We start from the raw sequence: 22534 nt of genomic DNA, 5'->3' as shown, positions 1-22534 counted from the left end.
GTAGCCTTGTGACTTATGCAACGATCTTGCGAGAAGCATTGTTTTACGTTGTTTGCGTCGACACACATTCGATTGGCCGCATTGTAGTCGCTGAAGCCGTATGTATGGTGAGAACACGTGATTGTACGTTTTCTTTTGTGACTACGACGCGCCACACAGGGTATTGTGGCCTTAAAGAAACAACTCGTATTTTGTCATAGGGAACTTTATTTATTCATGTCCCTTTTTTTGTAATTTGCTTCCTAATATGCTTTGTTACTAGATTTATTAATCTGTCAGGAAGTTTCATATCAGAGCACACTCCGCTGCAGAGTGAAAATCTCATTCTGGAAACATCCCCTAGGCTGTGCCTAAGCCATGTCTCCGCAATATCCTTTCTTCCAGGAGTACTAGTTCAAAAAAATGGTTCAAATGGCTCTGAGCACTATGGGACTCAACTGCTGAGGTCATTAGTCCCCTAGAACTTAGAACTAGTTAAACCTAACTAACCTAAGGACATCACAAACATCCATGCCCGAGGCAGGATTCGAACCTGCGACCGTAGCGGTCTTGCGGTTCCAGACTGCAGCGCCTTTAACCGCACGGCCACTTCGGCCGGCAGGAGTACTAGTTCTGCAAGGTTCGCAGAAGAGCTTCTGTGAGGTTTTGGAAGGTAGTAGACGAGGTACTGGCAGAATTGAAGCTGTGAAGACGGGTCGTGAGTCGTGCTTGGGTAGCTCAGTTGGTAGAGCACTTGCCCGCGAGCCGGTGTTAGTGGCCGAGCGGTTCTAGGTGCTACAGTCTGGAACCACGCAACCGCTACGGTCGCAGGTTCGAGTCCTGCCTCGGGCATGGGTGTGTGTGATGTCCTTAGGTTAGTTAAGTTTAAGTAGTTCCAAGTTCTTGGGGACTGATGACCTCAGAAGTTAAGTCCCCTAGTGCTCAGAGCCATCTGAATTTGAACTTGCCCGCGAAAGGCAAAGGTCCAGAGTTCGAGTCTCGGTCCGGCACACAGTTTTAATCTGTCAGGAAGTTTCATGTTTTGTTATTTATATTGTTACAGAAGACGTAGCTATTTCATTTTCATCTGCCATGCAGATGTACCGCTTTAGACAGGGCAACGCCTGATCCACATCGTTTCATTGCCATGTAATAATGTAGCTTAGAAATGAGTAGGTTATTTGTTCCAAGGAATAATTGCCAATTTCGTAAACATAAAAGCAAATAAGTTGACATGTTTTCGACGTTTTGCCGCGCGGGATTAGCCGAGAGGTCTGGGTCGCTGCAGTCATGGGCTGTGCGGCTGGTCCCGGCGGAGGTTCGATTCCTCCCTCGGGCATGGGTGTATGTGTTTGTCCTTAGGATAAATTAGGTGAAGTAGTGTGTAAGCGTAGGGACAGATGACCTTAGCAGTTAAGTCCCATAAGATTTCACACACATTTGAACTTTTATTCCGACGTTTTCATTTTTTCCTGCGGTGTAGTACTTTGAGATGTATAATTTAAAAGAAAGCATTCATTGTGCAGTAGAAACCATTAGATCTGCGTATGAGGATCAAACGAGTGCTTGTGAAAAACTTCAGTTTCATCAAGTACGGCTTAAAAATTTCTTACAGTATACTCAATCTCTCGATTCGCTCTGGTTTGCGCATAGCAGCTAGATGCAAAAATTATCTTTACTGACATCTATTTGAAGTTAAAATTGAGTAACTGTGTCATATGTAAGACCATGAAATTCCATTATAACTCAGTGAAAAAAATAATAATTTTCTGTTGATCGCCTCAAATACATTTAAAGGCGAATGAAGTTGTTGCTTCTCTACGACTCTTTTTGTAGTAAATGGTTCGTCCCACGAAGAATAGAACAATGTCATTGATCGACTCTTAATAGTTTACTGTTCATATATAGCCATTTGTTTTTGTGGTCCCCACTCCGCAGTCGGAGTTTTGCAAATAATATTGGAGTTATTCCATCTTTTACGACTGCATCTTCAGTGGTCAGTGTTTTGACTGATACTGTATTTCCACGCATTCTTCTCTCTCTCTCTCTCTCTCTCTCTCTCTCTCTCTCTCTATATATATATATATATATATATATATATATATATATATATATATAGAGCATGCAAATTACTCGTGTGTAAAAGAACATATGTAAATAATACAGGAACCAAAAAAGTGACAACTGACTACCGAAGATGTTTTAAATAAAGCGAAACGCGTCTGGTCCAAGTAAGACTCTATAACAGCCGCAAAAAACGGAATGAGGCCCATATTCTTTGTTTACTAATAATAATTGCATTGTGTAGAGTGAAAGCCAAGTCGATCTACCTTAGTACTTGTGTTCTTTTGCAGATGTTTTGAGTGTCTCATCGAACAGCTGGAGCGGCCGTTGCAATCGCGTGAACGGAGTATACTCGTTGAACACGCTCACGCGCCGACAGTAGGCTGAACCCGTGCATGTGCGTAATGCGTTTAACCAGCACGGTCGCAGGCACGCGGCCCAGGCGCCGCCGTAAGTGCGGCCACGTTACTTTCTATTGTTTTCGTTGGTCAACTCGCGGTTTCACTTTTCTGTTTGTAGTCCGCTGCGTACTTGAGAAATGTTTTGAATCGCTTTGCACATTCAGGTAGAGGCTTTCAAGTTATAATTCTAACTTTCAGCAGTTATCGAGCTCATATCAGTCAGTATCAATTGGTGCAGACAACGACTATGGACTTAATGTCGTCGATCCGGAAATACAGGATGTTACAAACCTTGGGGGTCAAAGCTATATGGGATGGCAGAGCCTCCTAAACTGATTTCTTTGACATAAAGACATACTTTTTGAAATGTTATTTAGTTTCATATTGATGTAGACAGTTTACAAATTATAGTGACAAGCTCATTGGAACTGATCAAGGTGACTATCGCCAACCTCAGTGTATGCACTATAACGATGAATAAAAAAATTCGCCCTACTCTCAAATTCCAATAATACAGGGTGACACAGGAAAACGGGAACATTTCCACAATCCATAAAACTAGAAGTGATGAAGGAAAGAAAGTGAATTCATAGTAATTGTAACCTTACCACTTTACCATTTACGAAAGATTGATTTTTTGAAAATTACGTCCTTTAGATGGCGTGGTCTTGTACGAATATATTCGTGAAATATGATGTTGAGATTCCTCATTGGCCGCTGCAACTTCTCAGCTGGGATACTGCGAATTGCATCCCGAACTCTCTATTTTAACTCGTACATGATTCTTAGTTGAGTCCTTTAGACTTTTGGTTGGTTGGTTGTTGTGGGGAAGGAGACCAGACAGCGAGGTCATTGGTCTCATCGGATTAGGGAAGGAAGTCGGCCGTGCCCTTTGAAAGGAACCATCCCGGCATTTATCTGGAGCGATTTAGGGAAATCACGGAAAACCTAAATCAGGATGGCCAGACGCGGGATTGAACCGTCGTCCTCCCGAATGCGAGTCCAGAGTCTAACCACTGCGCCACCTCGCTCGGTCTTTAGACTTTTCTCTTGAGGTAGCCCCACAAGAAAAAAATCACAAACGGATAAATCTGGCGACCTAGGGGGCCCGGGAATGTTACCGAATCGTGAGATCACACGGTTGCCAAACAATCCTCGCACATATGCCATTGATTGCCGTGCATTGTGTGATGTCGCTCATTCCTGTTGAAACCAGACTTCTTGAAAATTTGTACAGTTGTTCAATGCAGGTGTAACGAAAGTTCGTAACATCTCCACGTAACGATCGGCATTGACAGTTATTGTGTTTCCCTGTTCATTTGCGAAAAAATACGGTCCGGTAACCCCATGTGACGAAACACCACACATACTGTCACTTTACTAGCGTGTAAAGGGTGCTAATGAACGTCATTAAGATTTGTGTTTGCCCAGTAACGGTAGTTCTGTTTATTCACATAATCTGTGAGATGAAAATGTACCTCATCTGACATCCACAACTTTGTTAAGGCTTTCGTGGCCACTTGTTGACAAACTGCCTATTGGCTTCTGTCTCGGGTTCTTCCGCCGACGTTCATCTAATGATTTTACTGACGTTTCGCCAGCACGAAAGGCTGGCATTGTCAGAGCTTCACCCTCCATTGCCAGTTCACCACCGGCAATGGAGGGTGAAGCTTTGACAGTGTCAGCCACTCGTGTTGGCAAAACGTCAGTAAAATCATTACCACCGGCAATGGGGGGGGGGGGGGGGGGGGGTGAAGCTTTGACAATGCCAGCCACTCGTGCTGCCGAAACGTCAGTAAAATCATTAGATGAACGTCGGCCGAAGAACCGAGACAGAAGCCAATAGGCAGTTTATCCACAACTTGTTTAGAAATTCATCGTCATTATTTATTTTTGTTATCATTTGTTGGCACAATCCTAATCGTAACCGATAATCGCTGTCCTTCAGTTGTTGCACCATCTGTAGTTTGTACGGATGAAATTTTAAATCAAGATGTAGAATTTTGCGAACACTCTCCCGGGCCATTCCAACCACTGCTGCTTGCTTACGAATTGAACGCCGTGGGCTCCGTTAAGACATCAATGTTCGCTGGAGAACGCACGCTTTTTGGTCGTCTTGTTGGTTTCTTCTTAAGGGCAGATCCAATCTCTTCAAAGTTATTAATCCAACATTTAATCGCGTGTTTCGACGGAAACTCCCTCTGCGCCGCTACCAAACTATCATTGTTTTTATAAAACATTTTTTATGACTAACGCACGCTGTTGTTCGTTCCACTGATCCATGATTACTGAAATGGTGGACTGTTTACTCGCTAACTGTAACGAACTCGCAGTGCTGCCTCTTGCCCATGGCTGCCACTACTAATTTCAAACATTCTCGTTGTTCTGTGTCACCCTGTATATACCGTATAAACAGCTAAAATCGTGCTAACAAATTCTTCATTACGTCTTTCCTCGGATTCCATTGTGGTTGGAGCATGCATACTTTTATACAGCTGTACCACAATTTATTTTGATGTTCAAATATAATGTAAATCGATTTCAAGCCTGCCTTGAAATCGATTGTACGTTAATTGAATGTCAAATTGTGGTACAGTTTTATTGAAATATTCACATCATTATTATTGGAATAAATTGTTCTTCAGTTTGTATCGGGTTTGGTAAGGTAAAAAAAATTCATGTAAATCCACACGAAAAAAATTCGTAGGAGCAGGATCCCGATTTCGCTTTGACCATGGGACACGACCTCCTAGTCTAATGACGAAGGAATCAGTTGTTCATGTCCTGATGGACAATAATGTCCAAGTGGAGTGGTGTATCTCATGTTGAAACATCAAATGGTTCAAATGGCTCTGAGCACTATGGGACTCAACTGCTGTGGTCATCAGTCCCCTAGAACCTAGAACTACTTAAACCTAACTAACCTAAGGACATCACACACACCCATGCCCGAGGCAGGATTCGAACCTGCGACCGTAACAGCAGCGCGTCTCCGGACTGGAGTGCCTAGAACCGCACGGCCACCGCGGCCGGCTGTTGAAACATCCTCTCGCGGACAATAAGAGGTACAATGTCCAACATAGACTTAGTGGTTGGTGATTCATGGGAATAACGAGCGGCCGGCCGCGGTGGTCTCGCGGTTCTAGGCGCGCAGTCCGGAACCGTGCGACTGCTACGGTCGCAGGTTCGAATCCTGCCTCGGGCATGGATGTGTGTGATGTCCTTAGGTTAGTTAGGTTTAAGTAGTTCTAAGTTCTAGGGGACTGATAACCACAGCAGTTGAGTACCATAGTGCTCAGAGCCATTTGAACCATTTTGAATAACGAGCCCCCCCCCCCCCACCCCCCCCCCCCAAAAAAATGCACTAATGACGAGTGTAAACAAATATTGCAATTATATTAAAACATTTCATATAGTTTGGCAAAAGTGCAAATAAGATGTCCTTGGTTTTTCCGTTGTACATTGTTGTTTGTTGAAGCTTCCCGTAATGAATGTTGCAAAGTGAACGCGATGTATCATGACTCGGGCGTGGATAACAAATCCCATTGTTCGTTCGTAACTTCCTATGCTTCTTAAATGAAGATAGTTGCTATTTTGTGTCACTCGCAGCAACTTAAATTTAGCTGAACTACCCATCACTTCGAATATCGCGACATATTCCGAAAAACACACCAAATATTTGTGACAACCAGGATTATAAGTCATTGAACGATTCTCATTGGCTATCGTATACTATTAGTTGATTGACTACGATCAAAGATAACGAATAGGCAAGAACAACAAAAACATGCAATTCAAGGGGTGCAGACACCGTTAGTACACATTTGCCTACATTGTATTTTTATTGTTAAAAACCTAATCATCTGTGCCGTGTTATGCATACGGGCGACGGTACGTTATATTTGGGGGGAAGGGGGATTCAGGTCTGCCAGTGAGTGTCGTAGCACCTTTCGAAATAACACCTGTTAGCGTGCAATTTTCCAACGACTTGGGAATATATAAGACATTGTTAGTTAATGTTGCGTCCACCCTACAAGTCGACTGAGAACCATTACTGTTGATCTGACATGAGCTTGTCGCGGTGATTAAAGACGTGATTACTGCGGCAACTGAATACACAAAAACGGCTGGGAAGAGACGTCAACCATGAACAATAAAAATAATGCCCCGTGCAAGATAATCGGTTGTCAGAACCAAACTGTGTGTCCAAAATAATTTGGCCTAATTGCTTGCACACTTGGTCTATGATTTGGATATAATTACCGCTCTATCGGTGCTTTGCACATTATATTCTTCGTAGCGCGCATTTAACAGAAAATTTGGCATGTGGTTGTTGTTCTTCTTCCACACGATCAAACTCATTTTCCTCAAATTCTACAACTCTTTGTAGAGAAATTTGACTTTAAATGTACAGTTTCCTGTAATTTTCCACTTTCGGCGGGCGGTTAATGTCTTCCAATTGGGATGGCGACTGTTGAAGTTTTCTCTTTACATTTATTCAGCCTTCCACGTCCTATTGCATCGTGCGTTAAATACATCCCTGCAAATAATGCTCCATCTTCGACTACCAGTTATGAACTGTAACCTGTGGAAAACTTCACAGCAAACTCATCATGTGGCATCAACGTCGTTGCGTGAGTAACTTGTTTTATAAAACATAGCCAGTTTATAAACGCGTGCCTCATATGCGTTGCTTATCAAAGTTCTCGTTATGACTGACGTATTCATACGTTTCATTATTGCTAAATATCCACACTAGGATCATCTGCTGTTCATAGTATAATTTTGACCGTATAGGTTTAGAACAAACTGTGACTTTTACGTACACTGGGCTGACTGTAATGCCTTATTGCTCAAATGGCGATAAGTAAAAGAAAAATTTGTCTATAACCCTTTTCCTTTCGACTCCACATGCCTTATACTTTTCCCAGTGTAGCGAAGTTTTGAACAAATCGCGCTCGTGTATAGCACTTTCAAGACAGGCCTACAGATTAGTGTCGGAGCAGAAAGATTTGCTGCGTGGAGATTGTAATTTAGCATCCGGGCTCGAATTATCGTGACAGGTAATTACGGAACTGCTTTAATTCGCAACCTATACGTCTAGACTGAATGACTTAAAACTGTTTACGTTTTCGACAATGACAGCCGTATCGTCCTTCGTTTGAATCCTGGGTGATTCGCTTGCTTGGTGCTTGGGAACCAATTACGCACACTTGGTCTGCATATTAGTTGTACATTAATACTTACACTAGTGTACGCTCAACAGCTCACTATATCATTGCATTGGTTTGGGGTTGAGCCGAGTAGGAAGCTTTCGTCTCCGTTCTTGCAGCCGATCTGCGGCTGCATGTCAGACGATACGCGGCATACCAGGAACTTCGGAACCTGTTCGGCGGTCGATGCGTCGAATACTCGGCGCCCGCTTGTAATCAGGCAGCACCCAAGTGTGGAAAGTATTAAGACTGCCAACATCCAACACAATTCATGTTGATAATTATTTTACCGTAAATTATTCGAAGAGCGTATCAACCGGGAAGAGCTTAGAATTCGCAACACACATTCTACGCATTATGCCGCGTAGATGCGTAAGGACTTACCAGTGTTGGTCGTAATTACAAAGTTCGGACGCTTTTGTGTTTCGATCATAAAATTGTACAACTTGTAAATTCTTCAATGTTTTACTTCCTACTTGGTTTCTCGCGTCACGGTTAAGTATTTGCACGGGAAAGTTTTCCCAGAATGAGCGATAAGAAACTCTGTTTCATAGCTAGAGGAGGAAAGGTGCTGGCGTGTAGCTCATTCGGCATCGATGATTTAAAATCTAAATATCTTCGCCTATTAAGAGATTAAGAATTGCGCTGTTGACGGTCATCTGTTCTTGATACGTAGGTTAAATTCAACGGTCTGTGTGCATACTTCTCGAGGGTACGATTTTGCTGACACTGTCCCACCCCGAATCTTCAGTTCATTTTCGTACACATCCATAACATTCCTGCAACGCTAGATTGCACGAACATTCACCAAAGATACCTACACGACAAATCTTCATATGCACCACACCATTCGCAAACTGTGGAATACTAGAGACTTCACAAAGCTTATTAGATATTATGCGGTACCTTTCTCCACAACTCCTGAGGAAATATTTCGTAACAGTCGAGTGTATAAATACATAGCCGGCCGGACTGGCCGAGCGGTTCTAGGCGCTTCAGTCTGGAACCGCGCGACCACTACGGTCGCAGGTTCGAATCCTGCCACGGGCATGGATGTGTGTGTTGTCCTTAGGTTAGTTAGGTTTAAGTAGTTCTAAGTTCTAGGGGACTGATGACCTCAGATGTTAAGACCCATGGTGCTCAGAGCCATTTGAACCATTTTGAGCCATAAATACATTTTAAAAAAGCGCACCACGAAGGAATTATCCAAATGGGACTAAAATCGGTAGATGTGATCAACATGTACCGAAAAATAAATGACTGTAGTTTTAGAAAAATGGGATGATTTATTCAAGGAAACGAGCTTTTTCTTCACCGATGGAACAAGTCAGTAACGCTTTGGTCCATCTCTGGTCCTTATGCAAGCAGTTATTCGCCTTGGCCTTGATTGATAGCGTTGTTGGACGCCCTCCTGAGGGATATAGTGCTAAATATTGTCCGATTGGCGCGTTAGATCGTCAAAATCCCGAGACGGTTGGAGGACCCAGCCCTTAATGCTCCAAACGTTCTCGACTGTGGAGAGATCCGGCGACCCTGCTGGCCAAGATAGGGTTTGGCAAGCTCGAAGAAAACAGTAGAAACTCTCGCCTATTAAAAGAAAACTATCTTGCTGAAGTGTAGGCGCGGGATGGCGTGTCGTGGACAACAAAACGGCGCGTAGAATATTGTCTATGGTGTAAGGGTGCCGCAGATGACAACCAACGGGCCATGCTGTGAGAAGATATAGTACACCAGATCGTCAGTCCTGGTTGTCGGACCGTATGGCTTTCGACGGTTGGGTTGATATCCCACCGCTGTCCGCGGCGTCTTTAGACGGGCGCAGCCCCGAATCCTCCCGAAACCAGGAGGTAATAGGACCGAATCCTCCAACACGGACACAATGCGGCAGAGCATAGTCTGCGCTGATGGCCACAGCTACCTGCGGCCACTTCGCAGTTTGCAGTTTCAGGGAAGGAAAATGTTGGTTTTGAAAGGTAACACCTTCGGTTTTCAAAAGCGGCTGAAAGATGGTCTAGCGCGATGGACGTTCAACATTAATGGCTGCAGAAGTTTTCTTAAAACTATTTTATTGAGGAGTGTCAAGAAGAGCACAATCATGAAGAAATGCCCCATAACAAAATTCAGAGGCAAGAAATCATTTCTGACCTAAAGAGAAAAGCCATAGAAGATATTTGTGAGAGACCGTCAAAAATAATTTACCAGAAGTTAAAAGGAGAAGATACGCAAGATATAACTACGAGAGATGTCAACAATTTTCGTAAATCTATTTACAAAGCTAGGCGCAAAATTCTGCCAACACTGCCCCACGAATGCTGCAGATGTTCATGATGTCATCAACGCGCTGAATGTGGAAACCACAGACGGGACAAAGTGATTATTAGAAAATAACACAGAGAAAAAAGTGATTAGATTTTGTGACTCTGCAAACCTTAAAACAATAACGCAGTGTGAATCTATATATGTTGATGTTACGTTCAAGTGATGTCCAAAGTTTTTTTGTCAGCTGTTCACAATATTTGGGTTAGTTAATAGCCATTACATTCCATTGGTCTTCTCAGTATGCATTTCAAAGCGTTGTTGAAAAGTGTAGTGATATAGGTTTGAACTTTTCGCCATCAACAATGTTTTCTGACTTTGAAGAGAACATAATGAAAGCTGGAAGTGAGGTCTGGCCTGATATTCGCAGTCAAGGATGCAAATTTCATTTAACACAGAGCTCGTGGCTAAAAATACAAACATTGCGGCTCGCACATGACTACTACGCATAAAATGAAATTGGAAGGTTTCTGTCGTACATATTTGGTTTGCCCATGCTGGCTCCTGATATGGTTGGTGACATTTTTGTTAACGATTTCATGGCAGAGATACCTACATTGGAAAGATGTATAGATTTGCTGGAAATGTAACCATAATTCGTAAAATGTACACTGAGATAGAATATGTGTTGCGAAATCATGATTTGCTATTTTAATAAATTGATTATGATGAAATCAAGGCTATAAATGATTCCAGTTTCTAAACATAAATATCTAAATAAGATAAAAGATAAAACTTTTAAACATACAATACACACGAAAATTTTTTACATGTTCTACTGTAACTTCATATGCTTTCCTTTGCCTGCTTGGAGTATTCATAACGTTGAGAACTGCTACCTGCTTCAAACGGGAGGATTCGGTCCTCCCGTTTTTCAGACCCTTGCGGGCTTCCGAGGATTCGGTACCATTTTTCTGACCGCAGAAGGATTCGGGGCCGCGCCCCTCTGCACACGACTTCTGCCTGGATACCAGTCTTGACTGCCCCCAAGAAATAATCAGACTCCGAGAGGCCCTGCATGTACTGTGCTTCCCCATCCTTCACGCATATTGCCCTCCAACCGACCTATTATCTTAATGTGGTTTCGCTGATGCCAAGTTCTCTGCCTTTGGTGTTCCATACATCATCTTTGTATAGTTTTTTGCTTAGTTTTCATTGTCATACAACGTGTATTCCACAGCACAGCATGCCCTGCAGACTCCAGTCCACTAACGCACCTCTGCTGTACCTACACGCCACAGTCCACAGCATTATTAGTTCACAGGTTGACATACGACTTTGTTTCAAGGACGAAGTGCAGCGTAACCAAGAGGTACAATTCCTGTGCTTGAAAAGGCAAATTTTCCTTGTGGCCAGTCTTCTTTATAGAATAGGTCAGCCGCGCGGGATTAGCCGAGCGGTCTGCGGCGCTGCAGTCATGTACTGTGCGTCTGATCCCGGCGGAGGTTCGAGTCCTCCCTCGGGCATGGGTGGGTGTGTTTGTCCTTAGGATAATTTAGGTTAAGTAGTGTGTAAGCTTAGGGACTGATGACCTTAGCAGTTAAGTCCCATAAGATTTCACACACACACAAGAATAGGCCACTCAGAATTACATTAGTTTCTTTTATGATGCAGGCAACGTTGCGACGTGACTGTAATTTTGGAACCGAGCGAGGTGGCACAATTTTTAAGACATTGGACTCGCATTCGGCAAGTTTTCCGTGGTTTCCCTGAATCCGATAAGACGAATGCCGAGCTAATTCCTTTGAAAACACCCTTCCACTATATGAATTTGTGCTTCGTCTTGTCTCCGGCGGAACATTAAACGATGACCTTCCTTCCTCCCTCCTGTTGCAGTTCTGGACACGTGCTACACACAAGTTACTGTTTTGGTTGAAAATATGCGCCATTATCATTTAGTTGTGCTACTTGTACAGATGGTCACGAGTGTTTACAGGTTTGACTTAAGATTAAACGCTCGCCTCATATTAGATTCGGACTGTGATTCGTTTTCAACCCATCCGCAAAACGTGATTGTAAGGCATTTATGATTAACTTTACGAAGTTCGAAGTAACGAGACAGTGACTGAATCAGCAGTTTTATACGCATTTTGAAATGTTTTCTTAGGACGCATTTTGAAATGTTTTCTTAGGGCGTTCATGATGAAGAGCGAAGCGAACAACTGCCAAAGTGAGTGAGAAGTCGGAAATTTGAGAGAAATAGAGAGAGAGAGAGAAGGCTAGTCGCCATAACAATGTTTGCATTCCAGTTCCAGAAATGACGAAGAGAATTAAATTATCAGCAATTGAATCTCATCATGTATGGAAACTTTCTACCACCTATAGCAAAAAATTAGTCTCAACGTACGGTAATTATATCAACAGTGATATATCGCATCGGAGCGTGTTTTCAGTCAGCCCTGGAAACAATATTATGTAGTTTTTTCACAAGATAGTGTGGGGTTTGTGCCGCCGTTTCCAATGCTGCCTAGCATTTGAATACCTGACTACAGGACACACAAATGGGTCGCGCTATATACTGACTCGTGTTCCCGTTCGTCACGGCTGTCCCAGGTGTAGGGTGCACCAACCATACAGCCAGAAGCAAGCGTGGCTTTCGTCTTGTCCCGTAGTACTTGTTCTACCTCTTACGTAATGCACAGCGCATCGACTGCCTGCGCTCGTGAAAACAGTAAAGTGAAAGCAATCTGCTAACTGGAATAACGCCTTCGATAAACAGGAACGAAGAACGAGGAGCGAAAAAATACGTACTACCCACAGTGTCTCATAAGAAAAAAACGGCACATGAAATGTATCCAGGGCAAAAAATTTTCAGTAGAAAGAAGAATCATCAGTCAGCCATAAATTAAGATCTTTTCTTAATGTATAAGAATTATAACGTTATTAGTCACGAATTACGGTACAGCATCTACATGTTCTTGTAGTTATAGGGGTCTAACTATTATATAAATTCCATAGCGAAGTTGTACTTCGTAAAGAGATTTGGAGAATGATGAAAATCGCCGTCAACCGGAAAATTCATCCGAGCGTCGAGATTAAACTTTTTTGTGGTTCCAGAAATAACTACTGGTGAGTGCTGGGACAAGGCGACTGCCGATTTCATTGCTAATGCTAGGGAACTGAGCCAGGGCTCAGTCTTAATTTTCCTAGTAGTCGACGACAGATCGAGTGCGAATCCTCATTCCGAATATTCGTTTGAAAGCCATCGTTCTTTAACTGGCACGGCGCTTGTCTTTCAGCGTCGTGTAAACGGACGTGCCAAGCCACCTGTTTGTTAACGTGCAATTTGATATGGGCTACGAACCAGTGTGCAGTTCGGTAGTTACCACATACAAGAAACACTGCCAGAGGTGAAAGCGACACATCAGAAGAAAAGCTAGTACAGGGATCGAACTCTGAAGAAGCCTTCGACTGGTGCTCTGACACGCAGTAACAGGCTTTACAATTCGGATAGTTATAGGGATTAAACTTGAGCCGTTAACTGATGTCCATTAAACCTAAGCCGTTAACTAATGTCCATTAATCTTAATTGATGTCCATTAACCATTTCCACTCTTGCCGTAATATCGCGAAGAAGGAGTAGCTTTTATTACACCTACACTACTTAGAGATTTCTCAACTGAAATCTTCCAACTTTCACTGCTTAGACGACGAATTACCGTAATTTGGTTTAGACACGTTTTGCGGCGTATTAAATACGTTAACATTTGGTCATTGTAGGTCTGTTGCATTCTTTTTTTCCTCAGGGCCAGACGCAAATAAAATATTATCATTGTTTATGTAAGATGGATATCTAAGTACTTTCATATTGTAAGATTACCAGCGACGTGCAATTCTATGCTGATATACATTTTCCGACGAGAAGCATGGATGCAGCTTTCCCGAATAAAAATGGAGAATTTGAATGTGCTTACTACGCTATGTGTCACTTCCGCGTCGGAAATCTCCGTCACTAAGGTGGAACTGTAAAGGAGCCGTTGTCAGTTGTCATGATCACCAGGCGCGTGCGGTTGAACTCGAAATTTAATTTCAGGTTTACACATTAATTTCAAATTCTTATCTCAGTAATAGAGCTACTCGTATTTGGCACATCGATAGCACGTCAGAGCCTGAGACACATAACAGACCTCTCTCTGGCCGAGATTTGACCATTGCTCTTGTTTCTCGCGGCCCTGAGATCGGGACCTTGAGTTCAACTACTCTACCCATTCCGCCACCTGCCGACCTTTCCCAGATGGCAGCTGTAACTTCCGACGATTCCAGTCAAGGCCAGTAATAGAGAGCTTTTGGAGAGACAGGATAATTTTCGGCATTTGCACCACGTACTCAATGGAATGTAGTTGAATGAAGTCGGGTGATGCTGAGGGAATTAGATTAGGAAATGAGACACTTAAAGTAGTAAAGGAGTTTTTGCTATTTGGGGAGCAAAATAACTGATGATGGTCGAAGTAGAGAGGATACAAAATGTAGACTGGCAATGGCAAGGAAAGCGTTTCTGAAGGAGAGAAATTTGTTAACATCGAGTATAGATTTAAGTGTCAGGAAGTCGTTTCTGAAAGTATTTGTATGGAGCGTAGCCATGTATGGAAGTAAAACATGGACGATAAATAGTTTAGACAAGGAGAAAATAGAAGCTTTCGAAATGTGGTGCTACAGAAGAATGCTGAAGATTAGATGGGTAGATCATGTAACTAATGAGGAGGTATTGAATAGGATTGGGGAGAAGAGAAGTTTGTGGCACAACTTGACTAGAAGAAGGGATCGGTTGGTAGGACATGTTCTGAGGCATCAAGGGATCACCAATTTAGTATTGGAGGGCAGCGTGGAGGGTAAAAATCGTAGAGGGAGACCAAGAGATGAATACACTAAGCAGATTCAGAAGGATGTAGGTTGCAGTAGGTACTGGGAGATGAAGAAGCTTGCACAGGATAGAGTGGCATGGAGAGCTGCATCAAACCACTCTAAGACCACAACAACAACAACAACAACAACTCATAGAATTACATTCCATAGCTTTTCAGCTGTTGATTCTACGAAGATCAAATTAATAAATGTGTTTGTCTAACGAAGCGAGGAAATTTTATTAAGAGCAATAACGTCTGTTCAGGATCTATAAGAATCCGCTGTTATAATCAAGGGGACGGCTGATACTGATCCGCAAATTAAAAGTATGCAAATACTAATGAAATTTGTTAATATGATCTATTGTTGTACACTAGGAGATGCAAGTAAAATATTTAATTGTCAGGCATGCAGCCCATCGTCAACGGCATAGATTCACTGAAGCCGGTCATGTATCACTGCTGCAGCATAGTTTATTGACTTCTGTTAACTGGGAGACTACTACAGCTTAACTTGTCTCGCTATTTTCCCCACCAAAACCGTCAGTGTATCGGTTTCTGTGTAATGTGTATGAATGCGGAAACGATCGAGGCCATGAAAAGACCTTAGGCCAATTTCTACTTCTACGCTGATCAGCTAGAACATTATGACCACGGACCTACTGTTGATATAAACCCTCCAGGCGTCACCTGGCGAGGAGTGACATGTTCAGACACACGCACGGTGCATGTACTATCACTCAGCGTGCTGTCCATGTGTAAAATGGGGAAAGCGCGCGCTCTATCTGAGTTTGATCGAGGGCACATTGTGATGACCCGAAGGCTCGGCCCGAGCATTTCGGAAACTGCGCAACTTTTCAAGTGTTCGGGGAGTGTTGTAGTGAAGGTCTTCAGCAAGTGGCGAAACCAATGTGAAACCACGCCCAGACTTCGTACCGCTGCGCGGCCACCTCTCATTACAGATGTCGGACGTAGGATGGGCAGACTGGTAAAATAGGACATGCGACGAAATGTGGCAAAACCAACATCAGATATTAATGCTGGGCAGAGTACAAGTGCATCTGATCACACAATGCACCGAACACTCCTAACGATGGGCCTCTGCAGCCGACGACCCATGCCTGTGCCTGTGTTAACACTACAAAATCGGCAACTACGATTGAAATGGACACGGACATCGGCATTGGATGTTAAGGCTGTCGCAGAGCGTTGCTTGGTTGATGAATCCCGATACCTTCGACATCATGCCAACGGGAGGGCGCGAATCCGTCGTTTTCAAGGGGAACAGCTCTTTGACACCTGTACTGCAAAACGGAGACAAGCTGGTGACTGCTCCATTATGCTCTCGGGAACATTCACGTAGGCGTCTGTGGGTCCAGTGGAGCTCGTGCAAGGGACCATGACGTCCAAGCAGTATCATACAGTGGTTGCAGACAACTTACACGACTTCATGACGATCATGTTTCCCAACAGCAGTGGCATTTTTCAGCAAGATACTGCACCATGTCACAAGGCCATTATGTGATGGAATGATTCGAGGAATACAGTGGCGAGTTCCAATTAATGTGCTGCCCCACCCCCCCTCCCAACTCGCCAGATCTGAACCCGATCAAACATCTCTGGGATGTGACTGAACGTGGCGTCAGAGCTCATCGCCCCCTCCCCGGAATTTCCGGAAATTAGGCGACTTGTGTGTGCAGAAGTGGTGCCAACTCTCTTCAGAGACCTACCAAGGCCTCGTTGCTTCCATCCCACGACGCGTTCCCTTGTGTTATCCGTGCCGGCTATTAGGTAGTTGGTCATAATGTTCTGGCTGATGAGTGTATATCTGTACTGAACAAATCTCTGTAAAGTGCGTTTCATCCTTTTCGCGATTCAAAGGAAGGAGATGATTGATTATATGGCTCGCTGCGAAATGTGTAGTACAGTTTTAATGTCGCGCTCTCTACGGTAGATATTCCTAGATTCCTTCGCGAAAATTCGTTTTTGAAGTTTCCGTCATTTGTAAAGGATCTTTCTTGTCTCATCGGTGATCTGCCAGTAGAGACTTTTTAATATTTGACACTCCTTTATCAAATGGTGAAACACTGTTAACAATTTCTGGTGTCTGAGCCTGTGTTCCAGTGACTAGATGCAAATGGCACAAAATTATGATTTTACGTTTGTTTTAAACAATTAATCGTACATTTTATGCAAATGAGTTTTCAAATACCTGTGTTCTTGTACTTAGGCAAGTGGTAGGGTACTTACCGTAAGTACATCATCATGTGACTTCATAAACATTTCCATTTGTGGTATAAATTAGCAACTTAAAACCAAAGTTTCAAATCGAACTAAAATGTGTCACCTACAAATGGACAGTATGCAAAACTGTTTACAAAAACAAACAAAACAAGTGTTTCGTACCAAAGTTTTGTTACGCCTAATACAGTTAACCAAATGAGCATCTAAATCGCGATAGAAAATACGCTTAAAATGAGCACGAACGTTCTGTGCCGTTTCCTGTAGATTTATTTCAGGGAGCGAGAAAATTACTGATTTCACCTTCTCCAGTAACTAGACGCCTACTTGCTGTTAATTGCTTTACCATCTTCATTGTGCTGGCAAATTAACACTTGAATTTCGTCATGAAGCTCAAGCACTGAAGAGAGAGAGAGAGAGAGAGAGAGAGAGAGAGAGACAAGAATGAATTAAACATTTCACGTACGCTCACTGTAAAGACGTAGGCAAATGATAGATTAGAAGATAGTAAAAAATCAGTATATTTTCGTAATGGCGTGTTCGGTGCCTGTGTTGACGCCTTGCTTTGATCTTTTGACAAGTACTGTGCTCGGCTTAGCGATTGCTAGAGACGATTTGGTGGAAAACCTGTTCCACCATGGCTGTTTCTTTCACTGAATACAGTGCAGACGAGCCTTTTCTGGTGTACGCGGGTGTGGCGTTATATAAACAGTGGCCCCGCATGCCTGACGAGTGGCAAACAGTGGACATAACCGGAGAAACGAGTTTTAGGTGCTGTTTTCTCGTTCACCACCACCCCTCTTCTTTTTCTTCTGAATACGGTTCGTGCCAAGTCCTGTCTGCTTTAATGATCTGGCATTGAGACCCTGTAGAGCGCCAAGGTTCTGGAAGACTAATACTTCCGTTATATAAGTAGACTTGCGTGCTCCTAAGGGAGCTCTTGCCCTTCACACTGATACTATTTTAACGAAAGGTCACGTAAAAGAAGGGGGTGATTAAAAAGCTATGTAACAAGAGCTGTCAGGGACAAAGTTTATTCCACAAACTGTTATGCAAGTACATGATAGGACACTGGCTTTCATTACTTTTCAAGATGTACACGATGCTGCAACCAGAAGGTCGAGGCATTTGTGACCCCGTAGGGAAAATCTGGATTAGGCTGAGGTAGCTATCATTGGGCTACGTAAAGAAAATATGTGTTAAAGTACTTGTATACTGTAATAAATATTTTATTTTCATTGAAACTCGAAAAGTATCTTTTGAATGATTTCTTGATGTCTTCAACCGCCATTCTCTTTATTTCATGTACGGTTGTGCGATTTCGGTCTTAGGCTATTTTCAACTGTCTGAAAGAGAACATTATACATTGGATACACCGCTAGTGTCACCTATTCAAAAAAAATTCATCGCAGGAAAATGCATCGCAGTTGCATACCCTGTGGCAATGAAAATTATCGTACATTATCTTTTGCATTTCACTATAGTAGAGACAGAAGTCATGAATATTCACTGTTAATGAAATACTTGAAAAACAAAACGTGTCATTGGTCCAGTCAAGGTGACTGGTTTCCTTCATCGGGCCAGGCAGTTTCCACGAATGTGCTTTAGTGTAATAGCTGTTAAATACTATTCACGTCTAAATAAATGTCAATACATGTCATATTTTTGTTGGTAGGCGTTTTTTGTTGACATTTGGAACAGAATAACATGTATTCGAACCAAGGAAGCTAAAAGCAGAAATATGACCGTCGAGGTAAAAAGAAAAGCCCATTTGGCTGATTATCAAAATAGCAAATACGTAATGAAAACAGTTACCTAAATTTTGTTCATAGGAGCCTATATAGGCCTAAGATTAGAGAAACAAGACTTTGATTGTGTACACTTTTTGACTTTTGTCACACGGATAGAACACTTTTGTCCCCTTTCTTACGCTAGCACGTTTTCATGAACCCACTCTTTACATACGAAACACTGACTCATATCATATTTTTTGTCATTGCCACAAAACCAAGCCTCCTTCCGAGACCTAGTCCTAGTCTTCTCTGAAACTTCTAAAGGAAACGAGAGCTGAGCTGCTGCTGACGTCTTGGGTGTATGTATGGTTTTGTAGACGTCTATTAGACCTACTTGTTGTTTCCTATTTACCCTTCCTTGTTTTCTGCTCCTTCCAGTCTCTGTAAGCACTGGTAGTGATATTGGTTTTTGAACTTTATTAAAGCTTCTTACAGGAGCCAATTTGTGTAGTGTGGGAGAGATTTCATCCAAGGAACCTTTCGGTGCTAGTGTTGCTATGCCATGTAGAATAGAGTCTGGCCTGTCTTGACTTGCAGATGCTGAGACAACAGCTTTGGACCAATGCCTGTGTAGTTGCAGAATTAGCTCATTGACAGTTGCTTATCCTTAATCATTTGTTTCAAACTGCATCACAGCTACAAAATGACGATCTTTTAAAACATTCCTGTTCACTGGCCATTGTCTTGTGTTTACAAAGCCATTCACTGTAATATCTATTGTTCCAGCTGTCCATGTGCTTTACCGAATTATTCAATTAATTGTTATGCAATTTATTGCCGCAAATTAATTTTTCAGTTAGCTAATACCAGAACGAGTGTCATATAATTAGTTTTCTCATTAATAATTGCTAATTTTGTTATTAATTATTCCATTCAGGAGAGCTTCTGTAAAGTTTGGAAGGTAGGAGACGAGACACTGGCAGAAGTAAAGCTGTGAGGACCGGGCGTGAGTCGTGCTTTGGTAGCTCAGATGGTAGAGCACTTGCGCGCGAAAGGCAAAGGTCCCGAGTTCGAGTCTCGGTCGGGCACACAGTTTTAATCTGCCAGGAAGTTTCAGTTATTCCATTACTTATCACTCAAATTATTAGCCAATTAATTATTACTCGTGGCATTAAATCAGTTATCGTATTTGTGTGGTACGTAACTCAAACAGTTGTTGCGAGAGTAGGCGCAGATACAGTTCCCATCATTGGGTCAAACGCTCATTCATGGTGACGCGGTCCGCCCCGATAGCAGAATGGTCAGCGTGACAGACTGCCGTCCTAAGGGGCCTGGTTCTATTCCCGGCATGGTCGGGGATTTTCTCCGCTCAGTTACTGGATGTTGTGTTGTCTTCATCATCATTTCATCCCCATCCGGCACGCAGGTCGCCTAGTGTGGCGTCCAATGTAATAAGACCTGCACCAAGGCGGCCGGACCTGCCCCGTAAGGGGCCTCCCGGCCAATGACGCCAAACGCTCATTTCCATTTCCATGGAGATGCGTAGTCGCTCATTCAAAGCAACCCAGACGGTATTGCTCAACACCTTGTTTCCTCCACAGCACGTAAGTTTATACTCTGAATAGGACAAAATGGAGTGAATTGCTCGTACTTCCGAGTGATGGCTGCAGAAATTTAATACCATACGACCATACGAACACCAAACGCTCATTTCCATTTCCATGGAGATGCGTAGTCGCTCATTCAAAGCAACCCAGACGGTATTGCTCAACACCTTGTTTCCTCCACAGCACGTAAGTTTATACTCTGAATAGGACAAAATGGAGTGAATTGCTCGTACTTCCGAGTGATGGGTGCAGAAATTTAATACCATACGACCCAGACGTTTCAATAATTAATACTAGTCAATTACAAGAACATAGTGAAAGTTTTACTTTTTAAGATAACAGCTCTCTATCAACATGGGAAACATTTAATGACCGCTAAAATGCGCCTATTTTCAGTATGCACAGAGAAGTCGAGCCGGCCCATCGATAGCAGCGCTACCGTAATTCCATGGGGTCACGTCATGAGAGTGTAACTAACGCCCCAAAATCATACTTTTTCATATTAGGTGCAATGTGCTACCACCTACAGACAGGTACTCCATATCAGCGATCTCAATAGTCATTAGACATCGTGAGACAGCAGAATGGGGCGCACCGCGGAACTCACGGACTTCGAAATTGGTCAGGTGAGATTGGGTGTCAGTTGTGTCATACGTCTGTACGCGAGATTTCCACACTTCTATACATCCCTAGGTCCACCGTTTCCGATATGATAGTGAAGTAGAAACGTGAAGGGACACGTAAAGCACAAAAGCGACAGGCCGACCTCGTCTGTTGACTGACAGAGAGCGCCGACATTTGAAGAGGGTCGTAATGTGCAATAGGCAGATATCTATCCAGACCATCACACAGGAATTCCAAACCGCATCAGGATCCACTGCAAGTACTATGGCGGTTAGGCGGGAGGTGAGAAAACTTGGATTTTATGGTCGAGTGACTGCAGATAAGCCACACATCACGCCGGTAAATGCCAAACGACGCCTCGCTTGGTGTAAGGAGCGTAAACATTGGACTACTGAACAGTAGAAAAACGTTGTGTGAAGTGTCGAACCACGGTACATGATGTGGCGATCCGATCGTAGGGTGTGTGTATGGAGAATGCCCATTGAACGTCATCTGCCAGAGTGTGTAGTGCCAACGTTAAAATTCGGATGCGCTGGTGTTATGGTGTGGTCGTGTTTTTCATGGAGGGGGCTTGAATTCCTTGTTGTTGTGCGTGGAACTATCACAGCACAGGCCTAGATTGATGTTTGAAGCACCTTCTTGCTCCCACTGATTCGTCTGGATCCTTTTACGCAGCGTGCATGTCTGACGTGTCAAATGTGTAACTCCGTTAGTGTTTCTGATTATTAATAATAAGCGTAGGCTGTAGTGTCATGTTTGTACGACGATGATCGAAAATGGGGAGGGTGAAACTCCTCTTAAGGAACGAGGTTGCATATGAAACTATCGTCCACATCCGACATAGGGCTTACGATCATCAGGTTTCAACGATCTTATTCTATAAGACAGTGAGTTGAGTTCTGGGTATTTGCCCCGGACGTTAATGTAAAGCCTAGTGCTTGGAAATTTCAAAGTGACCCCTCAGTCCCCTTTGGTGGCTAGATACTGGCGATAATTTTCTTTTTTTTTTCCACCGCAAGGATTCGTGCCGTCTAACAACGGAGACAAGCCCTTAATAAAATGAAACCTCATTACCTGATGACTATAATATGCAAATAATCATTTAAAAACTTATTGTAAAGTTGTGTGCAGCAGATAGAGATACTGGATGGCTAAATGTTAAACTCTAGTAAATTTTAGAGGAATCGTGCTCTCTGAGGAAGTAAGATAGATAACAGAAAGGAAAATTGAAGAGAGACAATGTTGCAAAGATTGCATAAGGCAAAAGTGCTTTTTAGAAAAATAAACAGCTAGTGACGTCGAAAAGCGTAAAGGTTGAGATCGGGAAAAGGTACATTTTTAACACAGGTTGTGTGTGGATATGAAACGTGCACAGTGGGGGAAATATAAATGAAATGGTTATAAGTTTTAGAAACGTAGTGTCCCAGGCGGCTGTTCAAGATGAGGTGGGTTGATCGAGTAAGCAACGAAGACGTCGTGCAATGAGTCAACGAAAAAAATCTGATAACGTACTTA

The 22534-nt window shown here is 43.0% G+C and overlaps 1 non-coding gene across 1 annotated transcript; it reads left to right on the top strand.

Annotated features, from left to right (window-relative positions):
* The first annotated feature begins 706 nt into the window (after positions 1-706).
* On the top strand, positions 707-831 carry Trnar-gcg. Its single transcript has 2 exons — positions 707-743; positions 797-831. It is a non-coding gene; the product is annotated as a tRNA-Arg (tRNA).
* The last annotated feature ends 21703 nt before the right edge of the window (positions 832-22534 follow it).

This window comes from Schistocerca americana, chromosome 1, assembly GCF_021461395.2.
Source record: "Schistocerca americana isolate TAMUIC-IGC-003095 chromosome 1, iqSchAmer2.1, whole genome shotgun sequence".
Taxonomy (NCBI): domain Eukaryota; kingdom Metazoa; phylum Arthropoda; class Insecta; order Orthoptera; family Acrididae; genus Schistocerca; species Schistocerca americana.
Note: the sequence above shows the minus strand (reverse complement) of the source record. Positions and strands in the feature narration are given on the sequence as shown.